Source organism: Megascapheus bottae, chromosome 1 (genome assembly GCF_031878675.1).
Source record: "Megascapheus bottae isolate mThoBot1 chromosome 1, mThoBot2.hap1, whole genome shotgun sequence".
Classification (NCBI taxonomy): Eukaryota; Metazoa; Chordata; class Mammalia; order Rodentia; family Geomyidae; genus Megascapheus; species Megascapheus bottae.
Genome location: NC_143509.1, coordinates 87,495,621 through 87,511,341, shown reverse-complemented (window position 1 = coordinate 87,511,341; position 15,721 = coordinate 87,495,621). Strand labels below are relative to the sequence as shown.

The 15,721-nt window shown below is 37.2% G+C and overlaps 1 long non-coding RNA gene across 3 annotated transcripts in view; it reads right to left on the bottom strand.

Moving 5' to 3' along the window:
- Positions 1-848: 848 nt before the first annotated feature.
- LOC150069560 (uncharacterized) overlaps positions 849-15,721 on the bottom strand; it is a 182,843-nt gene continuing 167,970 nt past the window's right edge. For all 3 annotated transcript variants that reach the window (XR_016535549.1, XR_016535550.1, XR_016535551.1), the window contains exons 3-4: positions 2,542-2,667; positions 849-1,003 (exon numbers count right to left, since the gene is read on the bottom strand). This is a non-coding gene — a long non-coding RNA (uncharacterized LOC150069560). The remainder of the gene's footprint in view (positions 1,004-2,541; positions 2,668-15,721) is intronic.

Sequence of the window (15,721 nt, the reverse complement as noted above, 5' to 3'; positions counted from 1 at the left end):
TGCACATGCTTCATTCTACTCGCACAAGGGATGAATAATTTAATTTGCCTTGGTACAGTTATTGATCATTTACCCTCAAAATATTGAAGGATTTGCTGGGAGTTTGGCCTAGTGGTAGAGTGCTTGCCTAGCATGCGCAAAGACTCAGGTTCAATTCCTCGGTACCACATACATAGAAAAAAGCCAGAAGTGGTGCTGAGGCTCAGGTGGTAGAGCTCTAGCCTTGAGAAAGTCCAAGGACAGTGCTCGGGCCCTGAGCTCAAGTCCAGGACTGGAAAAAAAATATTGAAGGATTTTCCCTTATTACATTCTGGTTTCTAAGGAAGCTAAAGCCTAAAACTAGTTGAGGTTGAGCCTTCTTACCAAGATGCTCCATTTGTCTCGGACATTTTTCAGATGAGGATTATTTTTATTCATTGCAGTGTTTGTATGTGTATTATTTAGGATTGGTGCTCTGAGTATTAAACATGTTCCATTGTACAGAGGAGCCATTTTAGAATTTGTTCTATGGGATTTTCTTTTATAATTTCCTAACATTTCTTACCTTTCATTTTCTTTCTTTGCCCTTTTGTTTTTCAAGTTATTTTTAATGCTTCTACGATCTTCTTGCTGGATAATCTGTTTCACTTCCTTATTCTTTTTTACTTTTCCATCCATTATTTTTAATTTGTTTTTCTATGATTGAATTCAAGAAATTTCCCAACTTATCTATTCTTGTTTTAAAAACCATTTTCTTCCATAACTACCTGAATACATTATTTACAATTAAAAAATATTTTTCTTGCTCTCTCTAAATTCTTTTTAATGAATTCCATACTTAACAAAAGTAATTTCTCATATGACTGGATATTCATCTATTTTATAGTGAAGCTCTGGAGTAAGTAGAAAGCTAGGAAGGCTGGGGTCACTGACAGCAAATGTTTTCTTGAGACTACAGGAATTTCCAAAGGCCAATCTTCCTTCTCACCAGTGGACCAGAAACATGACTCCTGGAACCTGCATGCTTCAGAAAAAGAAAGAGGGGGAGAGAAGTGTTTCAGCACTTAGAATGCAGATGATCAGCCAAGGTCTTCCATTCATGTTCAGGTATCCACATATCCAGAGCTTCTTCGTTTTGTGGACACCACAATGGTAACCTGGTCCATTTTTTTTTTTCCCACAGAGAGGTGATAGGTCAGCTGTATGGCAGAAGAGCAGTCATCTGAAAACACTTCCTCCCATCACCCATTGAATCTATCTAGGTTCTGTGACCTTTCACTTCACTTCCTCTTCATGAGCTCACTGGTACCTCTGGTGTCTGCTGAGCCTTTTCAGAGTTTTGTGGCCTGCTCTTGGCTTCTTTCCATCCCAGAAGGCTAAGATCTATGAACTTATATTTGGTCACAACCCCTTTATTCTGTTAGTTTGTTTTGTCTTTCCTCGTGACTGTCATTTGATATAGTTGGCAATATGTCAATCAGGCAAATTTAATCTATTCTTCTAGCCACTTTACTTTTAGTGAGATTGTTGTTGTCCCTTCATTTTATTCTTTCTAGCCTTCTAAATATCCCCCAAACAGTGACATTGGCTTACTATCCATCTTGGAAGCAGACAGTGAAGTCATGGCAAAACCGGATTTCAGATGAGGGCATTGGAAGTGTAGGAAATGACAGAGGTGGCCTGCCATCAGCCTGGGTTATAGGCTTCGGTCCCATTCAAGTAGCTGGTAAGCAATAATTTACCTGGAGGTTGCTGGAGGCTACTAGAAGAGGAAAAGGCAGGCATGGGAGGATTATATCAGATTGATATGGGGAGAGCCTTAGAAACCCTAGCCAGTTGAGAGCTCATTTCAATTACCAACTACTGCATACATATTACAGCTTTATAGTTTTCTAGCTAAGTGGACCCTAAGCCATTACTTAGCTCTTTGAACTCCAGTTTCTCCAAATGTGAAATCAGATCATTCACCATAACTTTCTCCTAGAGTTGTGAAGATTAAGTGTTTCAACATTGTGAAGAGTTTAATATTTTTTCAAATAATAATTTAATTTTAAAAATGAAGAAGTTGATATTTCATAGCAGGTGCCTAATAAATCTTTTTTTTAACTAAATGAGCAGAATCTCTCCAGAAGTAACCATACTGGACTATTTTGTCTTTTAATTTTACTATTAGTTTTCTGTACCTAGCCAGATAACAACCATAATACATGTTTTAAACGATTGCTTTTAGGCAGAATAATTAGTCATACAACATTGCAGTTGAAGAGAAATATACTTTCAAATCTCTTCCAATAACACTACCAGGTAGACAAATCATGACTGATTAACCAAGAACTATGCTTTGTTTGGTCCAATAACAATTCTGCCACAGGCATGTCTGTATAGTCTTCCAGGGAGTCTGACTGATCAGCGAGGAACCAATTGGCTAGTAATTTCTAATTTATAAACACTCCTTGATGTAGGCAATTGGGCATTCTGCCACCCTGCTATGGCCTGAAATGGCCCAACCACTTTCCAGTGTGATGAAAACAATTTCAAATGACTTAATAACTCTTTACCTACCTCTCAGCTGGGGTCCACAGGCCCCTGGGGATGGAAATGGCCACTGAGTGGCTTCAGGACAGAGGTTTCAGGTTACAGCTTCTTGGGGTTTTCAGCTGAACAATGAGTATATTGTGAAAGTCCCATCTGTCAGAGTAATCAAAGGATAAAGAAGGAAATAATACAATTAAACCTTTAAGACACATACATTTATCTTTGGCTTTTCTAAACAGATCTGAGTCCTGCAAGATTTTCTTTGGCAAAGAAGTTAGAAATTGGCATTCTGCTTTCTTTGATAGAAACTGAGCTCTTACCTCAAATGAATCTCTGGGCACTGAACTGAGAATATGGGGAAGCAATCCATCGAGTGTTCCAATGAAATAGATACACAGCTTAGGTTAAGCAATCTTTTTTTTTTCAAACAATGAAATATTTCCTCTGAGAATAACAAGAGAAGGATTAAGTATAGGAAAAGGAAAGAATTGAGATAATCCTTGATAGTAAAAGAATGCTGTCCTTTCTCATAGCTGTGACCACTAGCTGCAATCTCAGTTCTCACAGATACTGCTTTCTCTTCTCGAGGTTCTGCCACCCTCCTTGGCAGCCACCACAATCCTCTATCTCCTGCATCCCTTCAGTCTGAGTTTGGTGGGATGTGTCTACAATTATATGGTTTCTTTATGATGTCTTCAAAGTCCACTCTTAGCTCTTACTATCTGCCACCTCTCTAAACTACACTATCCTCCATTGCCAGAACCCAGAATACTACACCCAGTGTGCCATCTTTTGGATTCTGTCCACATCTCATGGGTGAACAGTGAATGATACTGGTTGTAGTTTCTCTACAGCTGATCTTTAGTGACTAGCAGAAATCATTGACCTTCTGGAATCTCTCTTCCTCTTCTCTCTTCCATATTCGTTTGAGAACAAGCTAGACAAAAAGTATTATTTGGGTGCAACAGCATCTTTTATTTCTCTGTGGATTAATTATTGCATATTCGGGACACCTGCAACCTTGTCTGGACCCAGAAGGGCATTGGAGGAAAAGCAGACGCTCAGACATCCCTTAGCAACTCTGAATGCCATTAAGTTGGTGTCCTGCCTCCAACAAGGTGCCTTAGATCCAGGGCTAATAGTCATTTGTCTAGACAAACTCCTGATCTGGGTAATGAATCTGGTCTTGTGAGAACCTCAGGCCCACACAGGAGCATCACCCCAGGACCAACTCCAAATTTTTTTTCAAGAGCACAAACGGAGTTCTGAGGTCATTTTGTTTTTATTTACTTAATTATTTACTTATTTTGTTTTTTTCATCATCGGTATGATGCATAATAATGTACTAAAATAGTGGCTGAGTAAAAGGTCTCTGACGATGCTTAAAGATATATAGAAATTTTGCAAGTCCTCTGCTGACTGCTATTAACTTATTCTTTGCCTACTGAAATGGATGGAACAACCTCTCTGGAGGATGGGTAAGGTGAAATCATGCACACATGAATGGTATCTTAAGAGAAGGAAATTTAGCCATGTGAGATAACTCGTAAGGAAGCTGGCTGCTTCAGAAATGATGAAGTCAACAGGAATTAATGGATTGAAGTCAAGGTTGAATGACTAACAGGATAAAATATTTTCACTGGTATGAAAAGTATTGGAGATCACTGAAGATTCTTTTGACCTTTTATATTGTACAGGACAAATATATTCAAACCGTGAAATGTAACTAATCATTAAGCTCAGCTTTAATTTTTCTGAAGCATCTCAGTCTAAGAGTAAACAGTAATCCTCATGTTCCCAAAGGAAACAACTGAAGCAACTCTTTAGAGTATTCTGTTTCTTTTTCCTTAAGCCAACCATAGACTTAGAGCTGAGAGCTTGATTTGTGTCCCCAGAACTGTAGGAAGCAGAAGTTAAGAATGGGGTGTAGTGGGGCTTGAGGAACACACAGGTGACAAGTATGCCTGAGATTTTCCCATTCAGGAAGGGAGGACTGTAATGGGCAACAGCTGCTTCCTTCCTCCCTCCTTTTAATCCTTTCCTCCTTCCTCCCTTCCTTCCTCCCTTCCTCTCTTCCTCTCTTCCTTCCCCTTCCCTGTTTCTTCGTGGTGAAAATAGAGCCATCCAGAAAGAGCATCCCCCTGCCCCACCACAACTAAGTGTCAATAAATAGCCAATCATTTAATAGTCTGTTAATGTACATTGCTACATGTGTAGGCCTCTGTATATTTTAAGAAAATATAATAGTTTGTTTGAAATGTTGGGGAGTTTGAGGATGATTGCTAGGAGATTAGAATAGGACTGAAACCAAACTTGGAATGCCTCTGGCTAATTCTACTTTACAAGTGAACAACAACAAAAACAACAAAAATAGTGAGAAAGACCCTGATCTTTGGTAACTGGGGGTACATTCATCCTTGATCTCATTTAATTGTGTACTGTGGTTTAAAGTTAAACTGAATATCTTCTGAGGCTTATTCTTTTATGCTCTTTCATTTTAGACATGTACTCAAGTTTTCCCTTCCAAATTTTCATTTGTTCACATGTAAAAAGTCCTATTTAATGTGTCTGTGTGTGTGCATGGGAGCACATACACACGCACACACATGCTAAGACTTGAACTCAGAGCCAAGAACCGTTCCCGTTTTATCAAAAACTAGTGTTCTACCTTTTGAGTCATAACTCCACTTTCAATGTTTAGTTTGTTAACTGAAGATAAAAACTTTATTGACTGTCTTGCCTGGGGTAGCTTCAAAACATACTCAGGTCTTAGCCTCCTGAGTAACTATGATTACAGGCTTGAGGCACTGGTACCTAGCTTTTAATCTTGTCTTCTGTACTCATGCTAATGTTACAGGGCTTACTAATGGCATTTTATCTATTTACTATCATCAAAATTTTAACGATACAGTCCTTGTTAAAGATCTCAACCACCAAACCCAAATATTCTATTTGATTTTATACTCTCACCTACTTAGAAATTCCATGAAGAAAAAAAAAGAAATTATATGAAGCAAGCATAGAATATTTCTGTAGATACATAGACATTCTTCCAAAGTAAAAATTCCAAATTAAAGTTATTAACCTCTATACCAATCCTAAAATGTTTACTGTGCTCTACTTTTCTCTGAGACTCTTTTATCTTATTTCAGATTGAAGTCTTCCTTAAGCTAAACCTCCATTTTATAAAAAATACCCTATCAAAGGTTTCACCATTTAAAAATGTTAATGATAACAGGAAGTAGATATATAAATGATTTTGGCAGCATTGTAGATTTTAAAATGCTTTCCAATCAGAGCTGTTGATAACTTTAATAGATAATCATAAAAAATATGAACAACTTCTGTATCAGTAAAAAACATTTAAATATGTACTACTATTGTCTCTTGCAACTTCTTTCCATAGATTTATTTGTTTACTTACCACTAAAATCAGAGAATGGCTCTTAAAGGACATAGACAAGGAATACACATTTGGTATCTGAATTTGTTCTTCACTCATTCTCAAAACTTATTAGGGAAGGAAAATAATGTCTAGACAGAGAGGCATAGTATTTTATTGTGCCTCTTTTTTAGTCAAATAATTCATATTTGAAATAAAATTGCATCTTTTATGTAGAATTGTCTGTTGTCTTTTTTATACAAAACTGCACTACTTAAGTTCATTTTAAATGAAAATTAGAATTCATTTATAACTGAGACTATAGGTATGTATGTATGTTGGTGTGTGTAGGTGTTAGAAATTCTTTTATGTTTGTTCAATTAATGTCATAGTTTTTTGTCTGTAGCAAAATCAATGATCGTTTTCTTGTTTCATGTTAAATAGACAAAATGCAAAAGCAAGAGATTGTACTTGATACTTGAAAGTTACTATTCCTGACAGCACTTCATCTTTTTTCATACCCATATTGGCTTTTCTCCCGGTCCATTCATTTCTTAATGTAAGTGTTATAAATTGCTCTAAAGTGCCATAAAGCATAATAAACATAAATCAATATTTCTTCGTTAAAATCTTAGAAATGCTGATCTGGCTCCAGTTGGTTAGAAGTGTCTTGAATCTATCATGTCCCTTAGTACTGAAAGCCCTATCTGGGCTTTTTGTTTTTCCCTCTCATCCTTGTTTCTTGAACACCTGCAGTGACGAATAGGGATGGACCGTGGGAACGATGTATCATCCAGCCATCTAAGAAAAGCCCATTCTTTTTCCTTTTGGCCTCTGATCCTGAGGACTTTGGAAAAGTGGAGTGACATTGTCAGGCAGTTAGACCACAGGCTGGCAATATGTCAAGCTTGTCTGAGACAAATTTTTGTTTTTCATGGGATATATGTATATATATATATATATATATGTGTGTGTGTGTGTGTGTGTGTGTGTGTGTGTGTGTATATATATATATATATATATACAGAGAGAGAGACAGAGAGACAGAGACAGAGTCAGAGAGATATTCATTTTCTTCTGGAATTCAATGAATTAAGCAAAATCTTACATCTTTCCTTCTGGGTTTTGCAAATGTGGCAGATGATCTAAATGAAACACCTGCAGTCAGCTTCCTGACAAAGCCGAATTCTGCTATCTTTGAATTCTTTTTTAAAAATTTGATCATTTACTGCACTCTTGCAGAAAACAAACAAACAAACAAAAACCCACATTTCTCTCCTGGAAATGACAGCTTGCCCCTGAAGCCAACTGATGCTATTTATGTGGCATTGTTGTTATTTATTCTCATCTCAAAAGGAATGATTGAATAGCTTTGTGGTTTCTCCCGAGAAATTGTAGAGCTACATAGTATGAAATCTGCAAGCTCAGGTGATCATATTTCTTAAGGAGATTTTAACAGACAGCTCTTTGGAAAATGCATGAAAAGGTTGGTAGGGCATTAGACAAAGTGGTTTTATTAGTCTATTGACTCACTATCTTCTTTTTATACTAATTGTGACCAAGCACACATAGAAGGTAAAGGGTCTTCCTTTTTTGTGCTCCAGCCATAAGCAAGCCTTCATATATATATATATATATATATATATATATATATATATATATATGGTCTGTATATATATATATAACATATATGGTATATATGGTATACACACACGCATATATATATACACACCATAGGAAGATACAATTGTCTAGATTGTGTTGCATGGAGACACAGATGGGACAATTAAATTCTAGTCCCCCAATTAGATAATTGACCCAGTGTATCCCAGTCTGACACCCTTCCATTCATTTCTCATTCTTTTGAATGGTAGAAACTTTCAGATCCATCAAAAACCAGAATCTGAATGACATATAAATACATGAAAAGATAACCAATATTTTTTTCTAGTCATATTGACAAGACAAATTTTAATACGTCCTTTTGGGGAAACTGAGAAAATATGCACCTTCATAAAACAAGATACAGTGACTTTAAAGCAAAATTGCTCTTGGATTTTATCAGTGCTGGTCTTGAGGGTTGATGCTCTGATTAAAAACTAGCTATATAAATGACAAATATATAAAAATTATCTATTGTGCAATGACTCGAATTTCATCACTGAAGGGACTGGTATATGGTATATTCATAAAATGTGATGGTATAAAGCAGTACAAAAGCAAGGAAAAGCTCTGTGTGTATTAGAAACATTTCTGGGCTGTGTCTTTCAGTGGAGAAATGAAGATAGGACAGTTAAACATATAATATATTTGTTATACACACCAGTCAATAAAAGAGAACAAATTCATTTTTTTGGTTGGTTTTTTTTTTTTATTTTGCCAGTCCTGGGCTTGAGCTCAGGGCCTGAGCACTGTCCTTGGATTTTCTCAAGGCTAGAGCTGTACCACTTGAGCCTCAGCACCACTTCTGGCTTTTTTCTATGTATGTGGTACCGAGGAATCGAACCCGTGTCTTCATGCATGCTAAGCAAGCACTTTAACCACTAGGCCAAACTCCCGGCCCCAAATTCATTTTTGTTCTTGCTTGTTATTTGCCTAATGGCGGGCTGAGAAGGTTGGGGAGTGATAAAGGGAGCAGAATAGGTATAACCAGGATGTGACATCGACTCTCTCCTTTCTCAGGCACAGTACTTATGGCATATCTTAGATCATAATTTCCAATATACCCTCTGCCACGTGGCCAGTTTCTCCACAGAAAGGGTAAATTATAATGCAGGAGAAATGGGCTGATTGCCTAGTTAGTCTCTACCGGGCTTTGGCAGTAGAAAAGGAGAGCACTTCAGATAGGCAGGATCACCAGCGAAATGAACGGCCAGCCCCTCCTTGTCATGCCCTTATATTGAGCACAGTGCTTTTTCTGTATGTAGACTGCTGCACTTGCTGTCTGATTTCTCCATCACACCAATTGTAACAAAGTGACTGTCCACCTAGCCCAGGACTCTATAAGACTTTGTTCCATTTCAAACTCTTTGAAAACTAGGTTAATCATTTTTTAAAATATTGTCTTACACAAGAAAAATAAAACATGAGGTATTTTCTGGTACATGTTTTATAAACATTTGCACTTACCTTAGTTTCTTGTAGTCCAGCTCTTCTTTCAACAGGCATCTATATTACAAATACTTTGAACACCTCAAAAGCTTGGTGAATATGAAAAAGATTAAATCACCATGTGCCAGGAATTGTGCCCATGAGTTCACATTTTGTTTTGTACTTTGTTGGAATAAACACCTTGGAAAGATGCAGTGTCATTTTCAAGTTTATATGAGAAAATTACATTTACCCAAACCCACCCAGGTGATAGAATTAAAGCTCAGTTTCAAACAAAGGGTAGACTCTGTGGAGCAGGATAAGAAGTTATAAAGAATGGACAAACTTTTTGCAGCAGGAGAAAAACACTGCCTTGTAGTTCCTTTGTAGGAACAAAATATATCAAATTCTTAAGAAGATGGCACAGGGAAGTGGCACTGTGGTTCAAGGGGTAGGGCGGTAGCCTTGAGCTGAAGAGCTCAGAGACAGTGCCTAGGCCCAGAGTTCAAGCTCACAATCGACCAAACAGACAGGCAGTTTTGCCTAGTGGCCGAGTGCTTGCTTAGCATGCACCAAGACCCGTGTTTGATTCCTAGGTACCATATAGATAGAAAAGCCAGAGTGGTGCTGTGGCTCAAATGATAGAGTGCTAGCCTTGAGGAAAGCCCAGAGACAGTGCTCAGGCCTGGCAAACAGGAAAAAAAAAAAAAAGAATTCTGATTGTTTGGCCTGGACATTTGGCCTAGTGGAAGAGTACTTGCCTAGCATGCATGAAGACCCAGGTTCAATTCCATAGAAATCACATACATAGAAAAGCTGGAAGTGGTGCTGTGGTTAATGTAGTAGAATGTTAGCCTTGAGGAAAAGCCCAAGGGCATTGCTCAAGTCCTGAGTTCTACCACAGGACTGGCTAAACAAATAAATTAAATAAATAAATAAATAAATGAAGAAAAAAATGACACAGCCTGGTAGGTGAACTAAAATGATGACATTTTTCTGCCATGCAAGATAGAGATCCCATGGAGATGTGTGTGTGTGTGTGTGTGTGTGTGTGTGTGTATCTCTGTGTGTGTCTGCTCTAATTTACACACACACTCACACATACACATATATGTTCTAATTTACTGTTAATGTCACTTTACAGATGAGGTAACTGAAGCACAGTGAGGTTGACTAATATATCAAGATTAAGGACTAAGCACAGAGCTTGGATTTTATCCAAGTGTTCTAGACCCACAGTTTTTTGCCTTGATTCACACATTATGCTACTATCCAACATTATGTGCATAGATACAGACTCATGTTTAAACATAGGCACATATTAATCATGCTTAATAGGAGTTTAAGAACACTGAAAATAATTGTAATGCAAATAAAATAATCAACAGTTATGGCCAGATGTGATAGAACATGCCTGTAATGAAGGCTAATCAGGGGCCATTGGTAGAATGATTGATGTCTGGGCAATATGAAGAAGATGAGGAAGAAGAGGGAGAAGATGAAGAAGAAGGAGGAGAAGGAAGGAGGAGGATGAAGAGGAGAAGTAAAGAAAGAGGAAGAAGAGAAAGAGGAGGAGGAGCAGGAGGAAGGGGAGAAGGAAGAAATGGTGGTAAAGACAAAGATGACAACAAAGGAGAAGGAGGAAGAGGAAGAAGAGGAGGAGGAAGAAGAGGAGTAAAGAATTCCAGATATTGGTCCAATATTGGTCCAGATATTATATCCAATACATATGGCAAAAAATTCACAAGAAATTGATTTGTTTAGTTCCTATTGTTATGAGATTTTCTTTTTCTTACACATTCAAGTCTTCTCTTGTCTTATCTAAGTGAAGATATTTTGCCAAAAGCAAAAGTAGTCTGTCTGCCTTTTGCACTTCCTTCCCACCCTTTGATGACATTATGGTTGATTCTGATGGGTAGTGACAGAGGTAAGTGTCTTTGGAGGAGGGAATGAGTGATTGTTTAGGAAACCTTCCAGCAATGGAAAGTGATTTACTCTTCAGGTTCTTCAGCTAATGGAGACCCATTTGTACAGAGTGCTTCCTAGCTCCACAGCACATAGATATCTGGCATAATGCAATTATGTGGTGGGAACTGTGGGGGGAAGTAGAAACTGTGGACTGAAAATTTGTATCCAAGGGCCCTATGGCATTAAAAAGATGGATAATGATGATGACTGGTGTAGATTCAGGGGAAACGTTCCTTTATAGAATGTTCTAGATGAGAAAGGATATCACAAGACCACACCTCAAGTCCTTTGAGGGTTTAGTAATTTTTTTCAGAGAGAGTTTTGGACATTTTTTTCCAGATGATACTAAGATATCAGTCTCCCTATCTGTGCCTTCTGAATAGCTGGGGTTGCAATTATGTACCACTCAACCTCATCCTAAAACTTACTGACATGTTGTTTTGAAGATATCTTCTCAATCTAGCCTCTATTCAATACAGGAATTAATAAATATTAAGCTTTTTCTCCATACCCATTGTTGTAAACGTGATTTAATATGATTTAAAGGCTGAAAGAAATGAGATATTCTACAGACCAAAGATAGTGAAAAATCTCAAATGGATGTCTTTTTGTATGTGAAAAGAATTGTGGTGACATTTCTGTATAATTTTCTACATTTTCAACTTTTCTGTGATTCTCATTTGTTACAAAGTCTTAAAACCAATTACTTTATTTAAACTCTTTATCAGTTAGATCACTGAACCATCCATCTGGTTGAGTCGTGCTTTATTTTCAAGTAGACATTTTTATACTGCAAATGTTTGTTACAAGTAGGACAGTTATGATTTTTTTCTAGAATCCAATTCTAGAATTTGCATTTAGATATATGTAAATTAAAACAATTTAGGACAACATAATTCTATATCCTACTTTAGAAGAATTTTTTGAAATATTAAGAAAAACTAAGGTTTAATAAGTTTGATTTTGGTATCAAAAACATAAATGATCACAGAACTCAGACTAGAGTCATAAATGAATGAAAAAGTACCTTGAACGTGACATGTAGGTTAGATGTACAAGCATAACTGGTTATTTTTAAAATAAAGGAAGTCACTTTGCAATTTCTTCTTGAGTTAGTCACTGGTTTATAGTTGTATACGTTCACTTTAGTGTCAAATGTTTTATCCCAGAATATGGCAAGTCTATCATGACCCTACATTTAAAAAAAAATAAGTTCCTTTCAAAGAATCATCTCAAGACAGAGCTATCTATTCATTTCCCTATGACCTCAACAGGTCAGTTAACGTTAGGCACAATTCCTAAGTACTTCCTCTGTCAGTTTTCTGTACCTGAGATCCTGAAGACTTTCAGCTCTATCTTTCCCATCCTTTTTGTCTCAGAGTCTTGTCTACAATTCACAAGAACTTTTTATCTCCACACAGTAAGTTTCCCTTTGGCCGTTATTTTGAGCTTATTTTTTCCATTGCAAATTGATGATTAAATGCAAACTGAAACCTCATAGTCACTCCGATCTCTTTCAGCTTGCTTGTCTTCATCTGGCATTGTCAGGCATCCTGTAGAAGCATATTTGGCACAAGCTTTCTGTTTGTGGTTGAAAGCTTGAATCATTGTTCTTTCCCCATCATGACTGTTTCTTAGTCATTATCTACTCTCAAGCCATTTCTCCCTTTGATTGCCTTTCTTCTCACTCAGCTTTTGATTTTTTAATCCTTCAATACTCACCTAAGAAAGTCCAAGAAATACATATTGTGTAATGATTTTCTGTTGATGAGATTTCAGATATAGATAACTGAATAAAAAAGATTTCCTCCCCTAAAAACATTGATGCTTTATCAGGTATATTAAGTTTTGAGGACAGCAGGAAGTAAAGACAATAAAACATCTCACAGAGCATCACAAAATTACCATCTCACCATCCTGGTGGTTCTCAGTCAGACATGAAGATCGAGGTGGAGGTGGGGGGAGGACCCTCCTAGCCTCTGGTAGCCCTTTGTGTTCCTTGGCTTTTCAGTGCTGCTTGTCATATATCTTTACATCCTCATCTTTTTGTAACTTGGTCCAAATTTTTCCATTTAGGATCCACACTACACTAGTATAGCTATGTCTTAACCGCATCTGTAATGATCCTAATTCCACAGGATGTGACATTCTGAGTATGGAGGTGAACAGTCAGCACATGAACTTGAGATGCTTTGAAACAACCCAAAACAGGGAGCCAAAATACCTACAAGTGGAATGAACAGGATAAAACAGAAAGACTATGGTTAGATGACAAACCATTTTAAAAAAGAAATCAGCAAAAACACAGAAAACAAATTATCTTATACTGTGATCTGAGGACCTGTGGTCAGACATGGCTGTGACAGGATGAAGCTCTCACCTGAATGAAAATCATCATCAAGGATTCTCCCGCCAACAAGAATATCCTAGTGTTAGCAAGCACATGAAAGCATTGCCCTTTGGTGGGCTCTTTGGAACACGCCTTCGACCCATGTCTGAGTCCACCAAAGAGGAAATGGTCTTCCCTCAGCATATGCTGTACATCTAATATGTGGGTGTCACAGAGTCTACTGCACTCATCAGATTGATTAGATAAAATCACCTGAGGGTGAAAGTAACCGAGAAAATATGAGTAATTAAAACATTGGGCAGCAATATTATTAAAGGTATATTAAAATCAATGGCATTCATTTGAAAAGATCTATTTCCCGCCCTGTCCTCCACAGCGGGAGATGTGGCTGGACAGAAATAGGTCAAGCAAAGAGTATTGTTAATGAAGGTTCCTGCTGGAAAAGACTGCCAGAGACAAAATGAGTTAAAAATCTTTCTTGCGTCTTGACAGCCCACATGAATCTGTGATCATGACAAATGTTCTCATTTAGAACTTTTCCTTTTCCTGAGATGTTTTACAGGTTATCTCCAGTTTGCTTTGAATTTCTCTGAAGGCATATGTTCTCAGCAGAAAGTCTTTTCTTGCTTTTCATTAAGTAAGATTTTTATCAGGGTGTTTGCATGTGGCATCACGTTTGAACTATTAATCTTTTGGCAGGATATTAAAAAGAGGGGAGGGGGAATCCTTAACAGGTTGAGGACCATTACACTTGAGAAACAGCTCTCCACACCCAGCAATAAGGAGCAGCCTAAGAAGCCCAGGACTGATGATGAATAAGGCTTTCTTAAAGTGAACACTCTAGGAAAGCAGGCTGCTGCTTGGGAATGTGTGCACTGGACAGTGGAAACTAAAATGACTTGTGCACCACTGGACTGGAACCTGGTGCTGTTGGATCATTGACCTGCAGTATCTTGACAGGACACTGGGGGAAATTTGTTCATTCTCAGTGATATGAAGACTCCTTTGGAATCAAGATGTGAACCGTTCAGGCCATAAGGTAGATCTGGAGTGAAAGGACGACAAGTCACTCAGTCTCTACTGTAAAATTCTAGGAAACACACACACATACACACACACACACACACACACACACACACACACACACACACACACAGTGCATATCACCAATACTAACAGCAACAGCGTCCTAAAAGACTTTAGGAATCGAATTTGAAAGGCTTCAGAAATAAGTGAGTTCCACACCCTGAGCCACAAAATTATGAAGAAGATTTTGAAATGTATCCAAAAAGCAATGGGAAATCTTGATAGATTTTTAATTATTCTATATATTATAGAGTATACATACAAGTATTTTTGTTCCGGGACATCCTCCATACCATGTCATAACCCACAGATGTTCAAGCACTTGTATGAAGTACATAGCATTTAATATGTAACTTACAAATACCGTCTCTTCATGAAATTTAAATGATCTCTACATTGCTTATTACTGAAAACAATGCAAACTTTATGGGAATAGCTACTAAAGTGACTTGATTAAAGAATAGCAATAAAATGGTGTGTATTCAGTATAGTTGCAGTTTTTTAAGTATTTCAGATTCAGTTACTTGAATACAGACAGCCAATTGTAATAAGGTTTGTATTTTTGCAGGTTATTTCAGTAACAGTGCGAATAATAGATTTAAAACTAGAGAAGAAACCCAGCGGATAACTTTGACCTATAGTGGGTCTCTGGAGACAAAAAAAAAAGTATATAAATCCCAGTAATCTTCTGGAGATCAAAGTAAAGGACTCAACAGTGGCCTGAATACTAAGAGTGGTGACAAGGATGACCCACAAAGGGACTCCAGTTATCTGGGCATATAATCAAATGGATAATAAAGAACTTACAAAGACAGGGAGAAATGGGGATAGGACCGACAGAGTGGACAAGGTCATGAGTTGGTTTGTAAACATTTTAGTTTAGAATGCAAGAATATCTAAATTGGAACTTAGCTTGGTTATTAATTATTAGATACTATAAAGCAGTATCTAATCTATTTAATATCATCTAGATAGTTCCCATTCATTTTCCCCCCTAAGCTTCCTTCTTTTTAAATATAAATGACTTCTACAAACCTTGTAGAAATCTTGAAGAAAAAAATTGTTTTCAATGTTTGGTAAAGAATACTGGAAATCCTAGATTTGTGTCAAATTTATATATTAAATAGAATTGAAGCACATTTCTGCCCTTTTCCATACAAGAAAAGTGATACCATCTGAAAGGGCAGAAATCATACAGTGTCAAGGTTCTATTAAAACTCTGCTACCAGAATCAAAAAGCAATTCTAGCTCTATGCTGGATCTAATAGAAATGAGGTTTGTCATCCCGAGGAAAGATATATGTATCTTTGTTGTTAGCCAATTTTTGAAGA